Source organism: Portunus trituberculatus, chromosome 6 (assembly GCF_017591435.1).
Source record: "Portunus trituberculatus isolate SZX2019 chromosome 6, ASM1759143v1, whole genome shotgun sequence".
Classification (NCBI taxonomy): Eukaryota; Metazoa; Arthropoda; class Malacostraca; order Decapoda; family Portunidae; genus Portunus; species Portunus trituberculatus.
Window position 1 is genome coordinate 8,919,999 of NC_059260.1, and position 6,753 is coordinate 8,926,751.

The following is a 6,753-nucleotide window of genomic DNA, read 5'->3' on the forward strand; positions in this document are numbered from 1 at the left end:
GGGTTTTAGGCAAGGCAGATTGGCATCGATTGACAGACCTTAGCTCTTTTATCCGTCTGCTGGCTGACTTTTCTACTTGTGCTGAGGCTGTTGATTATTTTACCGATTTTTTTATTTCTTTAGCGCTTCAGACAATCCCTAGGACGTCAGGTCGCTTTACTAAGCGTCCCGTTCCTTGGTGGAACGCAGCATGCACTGCAGCGGTGAAAGAGAGACGGGCAGCTTTCTCTCGTCTCCGTTGACATCGTGGGGACCCGCAGGGCCTGGAAGCTTTTCGGCGCTGCCGAGCTCGGGCCTCGTGGAAAGCCTATGTGTCTTCCATAAACGTCCGCACCTCTCTTACGGATGTCTTCATCAAAGTCCGCCGAATTGCTGGGAAGTATTCTGCTCCTTCCCCACCAATTTTGTTGTCTGCTGGGCGAACGGTGGCAGACCCTAGGAATGTCGCCGACCTCTTCGCGGAGCACTTTGCCAGTGTTTCCCAGAAGCATCCTGCAGCTCCGGGCGCACGTCACCGCCAGAGAATGGAATCTCTCGGCATAAACTTTTCTTCCGCTGGAGGGGAGTCTTATAATGTCCCTTTCTCTGCTTCCGAGTTACGGACTGCTTTGTCCCAGTGTCACAAAACTTCTCCTAGCCCAAATGATATACCTTATGCCTTCTTGCGCCACATGTCTGACACTGCTTTTAACTTTCTTTTAAATCTTTATAATATGATTTGGCATAACGGTGACTTTCCATCTTCTTGGGCTGTGGCAGTGGTTCTCCCATTTCCGAAGTCTGGGAAAGATAATCTCCAGGCTACGAACTACCGTCCTATATCTTTAACATCCTACATTTGTAAAGTTTTAGAAAAGATGGTAAATGTAAGACTCATGTGGTACTTGGAGAGAGGGAAGTACTAGTCATCGGTACAGTACGGCTTCCGAAAGATGAGGTCTACTACTGATACCCTTTTATCCCTATAGTTTTCCATTTGTGAGGCCTTCGCTAATCACCACCATCAAGTAACAGTCTTTTTGACCTGGAGAAGGCCTACGACACGGCTTGGTGTCATGGCATTTTACAGTCTTTGTTTAATTTTGGCCTTCGTGGCCATCTTCCTCTTTTTATCCAACAGTTTTTATCCAGACGTTTTTACGGGTTCGAGTGGGAGTGTTCTCTGAGGCTACTGCTCTAAATGACGGCGTTCCACAGGGAAGTATTCTTAGTGTTACATTATTTGCAGTCGCCATAAATGGTGTGATTGATACTCTCCCAGATTGCATTCAAAGTTCCTTATATGTTGATGATTTATGTAATTCTTTTGCTGCTGCTAGGATGTCACTAATTAAGCGCAAGCTCCAACTGGTGATCAATAGGGTGTCCAGTTGGGCCACCATGAACGGTTTTCGATTCTCCACCTCGAAGACCGTAGCTATGCATTTCTGTCGCAACCGTGGTGTCCATCCAGACCCTGATTTATACCTCGCCAATACATGCCTCTCATGCGTGGAGGCGTCTCGATATCTTGGCCTTTTATTTGACAATCGTCTCACTTGGGTTCCCCATTTCCGGAAATGTTCTCTTAAGGCGTCTTGTCGGCAGGCATTATCCCTTCTTCGGGTTTTAAGTTACACCTCTTGGGGGTGCGGACAGGGACACGTTGCTGCTTCTTCACTGTACACTCATACTTCCGAAGCTGGAATACGGCTGTGAGATCTACTCATCCGTAACGGATGCACGACTACGCACACTTGACCCCGTGCATCATGCTGGGGTCCGCTTGGCTACAGGTGCATTTCGGACATCTCCAATACCTAGCCTTCTAGTGGATGCTGATTTCTGGCCGCTCGACCTTCGACGCCAGTCTTCGATGCTCCGGTGTTGGTTTCGCACCCACCGTCTTCCTGATTCTGTCCCCTGTGTGTCAATGTTGCGGGACTCGCGCTCGCAGGCGTATGTCACTCGACCGAGTCTCCCTAAACCTTTTGGCCTACGTGTTGCAAATCTCATGGCGGAGTTATCTATCGACCCCACTCCTGTGTATTCTTTCCGGCTCCCACGAGTTGGTTATTGGCAGTTTCCTGTTACCTCATTATGCCCTCCTGCCATAGATGGCAAGAATGATTTCCTGCCAGCTCTGTCCCACACACGGATTTTAGAACACTTTTTTATCCATTCTAATGACATCCCTGTTTTTACTGATGGTTCCAAATCCGACGCAGGAGTTGGGTTTTCTGTGGTTTTCCTCTTTTTGTCGGTCTGGCAGCCTTTCTTCGGTAGCCTCCGTCTTTACTGCGGAGCTCTCTGCCATAGTCCTAGCTTTACATAATATTTTTACTCTCCCGGTTTCGTCTTTTACAATTTTTAGTGACTCTCACAGTGCTCTTACTGTTCTCTCCTCTTTTATTTCCCTTCACCTTCTGGTTTTATCAGCCCTGGAGTGGCTTTATCTACTTACCAAAAGAGGATATCTTGTTGAGTTCTGTTGGGTCCCTGGTCATATAGGTGTTCCAGGGAATGAACACGCAGATCGCCTCGCTAAAGAGGCAGCAAGTCGCGCTCCATCTCCTGCCTCTGTTCCGTTTAGAGATGTATTTGATCTTATTCGTAAGACGGTCGCAGCAATATGGCAGAGGAGATGGCTAACGGGGGTCGAAACCTCGAAAATGGTAGAGATCACTACTTCCACTCTCCTCAGTGGATATATTCCCATGTCCGGGATCGCCGTGCACAGACTTTATTGGCGCGATTACGTATAGGTCACACTTACCTTACAAATAGGTACCTGCTGACCAGGGACCCTCAACCTTACTGTGAAGACTGCCTGGTGCCACTCACAGTACGGCACCTACTTGTGGAGTGCCCTACTTTACTAGACCTGCGACACCGATACCTCTACCGCTGTCGCAGTAGAGATAGCGGTGTCTATCACCTTTCTCAGGTCCTTGGACCAGTGTGTCTGGCCCTTGGCCATGATTTATTCGGTTTTTTGGGAGAGGCTGACCTTCTGCCTTATTTGTGAATTTTAGAATTTTTTTATGTATTTTGATATTTTATTCGATTTTATTGTACTTTTAATGATTTAGCAACTTTTAATTGCATTGGTTTTATTGTTGTTTTTTTTTTACATTTTTTGTATATTTTAAAATTTTGTTAGCGGCGCCAAATGACCCTGGCTGTTGCGGCGCCTACATTAATATTCATCCATCCATCCACTGTATCATGGCATTGTCCACTCATTGCTAAATTTAGGCCACAAGGTCAACATGACTTGTATAGCCTCATTGCCCATCTCCTAGACTCAACCACTCTCAGGGATATACTCAGGTAATATCCTCAGTTTGCTCCAACACTGTAGGATGTTTATGCAATAAGGTGTGCAATATCTGTACTTATTTATTGAAATACTTGTATTCCTGTTATGTATACTTTCTAGTGTTATATTTTTTTATACTTAAGGTCTCTGCCCAGGGGGTGGGTGGCAGGGCCCATCCTCCTCCTTTGTTGTGACTATTTATTAAGTCAACAATAAATGTATCAATCAATCAATCAACATCAAGCACGCCTTAGATAACATAAAGTCATCTTGGGATGAAGTGAAGACATCTACCGTGAACTTAGCGTGGAATAAAGTATGGCCAGAATGCACGCATGACTTCTCAGGCGTTGCTAAAAGACGACATCGGTGCAATCAGAAAAATATCGTAAATCTGTGCCATAGGGCTGGCTTCAATGAAGTTGATGATGATGTTCAAGATCTTTATGAAAGCCATGCTGAATCTATCAAATGATAAACTTATAGAGCTAGACAAGGCATCACAGGAGGCAGAAAAATAGGGAGATGAAGAACTTTTGCGTGGCCTGGACATCAAAATTCTTACAGTATGTCTCGGTGGTATCAAAAAAGCTCTGGAAACCCTGAAGGAACATGACCCAAATCCAGCCAGGAGTAGCAAAGTGGCTCACGACATAGAGAAAAGTGTCAAGATTTATCAAGAAATCTATGATGAAAAAAAGTCCTCCATCTACTCGTTCTTCAAGCCAGTCAAACATGCCGTCCCTATCAGACCTGCCGATCCTGCTATAACTGGCCCTTCCTCAGTATCCTCTTTCTTCAAACCATTGAAACATGCCGACCCTGCTATAACTGGCCCTTCCTCAATATCCTCTTTCATCAAACCATGCTGATCCTGCTACAGCTGGCCCTTCTACATCTGCTTCCGACAGTGCAGACGAATAAGTCTTATCATTGTCTGCCCACTCGGCGGAAGATGAGTAAGGGCTAAAATCCCTACTGTCCCTTAGCCTCGGGAAGGACCTCATATGATAGAATACATGGCGATTGAAAGGTAAATAAAAAAAAAAAAATTCCGTTTATTTCTTTTGCACAGTACTTTATTATTATTATTTTTTTTTTAATGATTATTTTCATATATTTTAATTTCTGTTGGGGTGACTTTTGACGTGTTATAATGGATTCGGTATACGGTAAATTCGACATGTGGTAAGGTTTTCAGGAACGCATATCTACCGTATAACGAGGACTTACTGTACTTACAAGTATGGTATTTCATGCTGACATGCAGTGCAACCAAAAATGTCAGAAGGAAATTCCACACAGGTGGAATGAAACAAGGCATTGCACAACATACACATAATTAAACTACTACCTTCATACCCGGGCCTTCCACACTGAACACACATCAAGAACATGACATTTACTACAGGAAGGAGTAACCACAAAAGGAAAAACTGGAAAAGGTTCCAATTTCCCCTTCTGAAAGCAGGTTGCAAGGTGGCTTCTCATTTCTTTCTGGACAAATTTTTGATTTGCAGGTGGGATGCCGAAACAAAGATTGGTTGCAAAAGCAATAGCAAACAAACCACAATCTGAATGTCCCTCCTGCTGCTGGACATTTACAATTTCTACATTAATTTGTGAACTACAGTTTAGGAGAGCAGCTAGCTGATAACCAAATTTGCCTGAAATTTCCAAACTGCTGTTTAAGCTGTCATAAACCTTGACAGTGTTATCATTGCAGTGAAGGTTACTTACAGTAAGCCAGTGATTGCCGTGTACATGTAAAATTTGGACAAAGGAGCTACTGGGACTTCTGACATGTACTCATTTTTGGTTTTCAAAGACAACAGTATATTGGAAACCTGAAACATTTAAGAAACTGCTTCCAAGCAAATGTTGTGCATGATCTATGTGACAGTCACTCAGCCATCTCCCTTCCATGGAGATTTCCTTCGCTGCTCTGCTTGCAACTTCATGGTGAACCTCTCGTTGCTGGGAAGGAACTAGGTGATCTTCATGTTGGTGGTGTCCCTCTACGTTGTTCAGCTCTACATGCAGCCTTAGGAAGGATCAATGATGTGTTAGCTATGTATTTTATTTTATCATGTGCCTCAAATTCATAAAGTTTTGCAAATGCACTGTACCATGAATCCTTTTGTGCATTATATGACAGTAACTTTTCCGCAATCAAAAGAGGATAGTATTGCCAATCTTCTACAACAAAAAAATATCTAACACATGCATAGAGGAAGCTCACCAGCATACTCATTTTCCCTACAAGATGGACATAAGGATAATACATGGGTATTAAGTATACACCAAAAGTTTTGAACCATATCAATCTGATTGGTTGCTTCATTCTTCCTGTGAGTTTCATTCAATGAATGAGAAAAAAAAAACTAATAGATAAATAAATAAATCCACTAAAGTTGTAAAGGTGATTTCTTACTGTGCAATGTCAGTTGATGGCTCCTCAGGTTCTCGAATGGTGGAGGGTGGCATTCCATCTGTGTGGTCAAGCAGGTGCCTGCAAAATGGTTATAAAAAATGTTAAATTCTAGAAAAGTCTTCCTCTCCAACCACTACCAACCTGACACGAGAGTAAAATGTGACTGATTTCCGATTACATATTGTGAGGGGCACCGTATTATTTCCCCCACCCCAGATGGGAACCGCCTTGTCGTGGTGGGGGGGCTTGCGTGCCCCTGTGACCTGGCGAGCTAGGCTAGAGGGGGCTTAGGCCCCTGCTCTGCCCTTTCGAGGGGGAGAGGGCTACCCATGCTAGCAAGGAGGTATCGCCCAATAGGAGCCGTCCTGTGCTGGATGGTTGGGTGTCCAGGCTGGGATGCTTTGGGAGGGGGTCTCAGCTCTGTCGTGGACAAACTTTCGTATCATGTGGGACCTTTTTTTAAAACGACTGGTCCGCATGGGGACGAGGTACCCCGTCTACGGCAGCCAGCGCTCCCTCCCATTGTAGTCCCAGTAGGTGGTTTCCCTTGTCGCTGGAGCCATTTTTTGTGTAACTTTATATATATGGTGAAACACAAAAAACTGTCAGGTTCTCGTGAGGTGGCTGACCTGGCCCGCGAGACGTCATCTTCAGGTCTGAGTGGGAAGGAGGATTTCCCTCCACAAGAGCCTCCCGCAGCAGTCTCCTGTTCTGGGAGTTCTTCTGAGGGACGTATTTCTGCTGCATATGACTCCCTTGTGATGGTAAATGTTAACCCATCATTTTCTTATCACGCCCTGCACTCACTTTTCAAGGTGTATGGCACGGTTCTTCGCATTCGACTTGTTTACGTTAAGGACTTTCCGTCTAATCGCTGCTATGTAACGTTTCTGTCATGCGATGAAGCCCGTTTGGCAGTAGAACATGTAGAATTCCTGCCCCTTGCTGGCTCGGGTTTTAAGACAGAACTTCTCCACTCTCGCAATATTTCGGACAGTGACACGGACTACATCCCAAA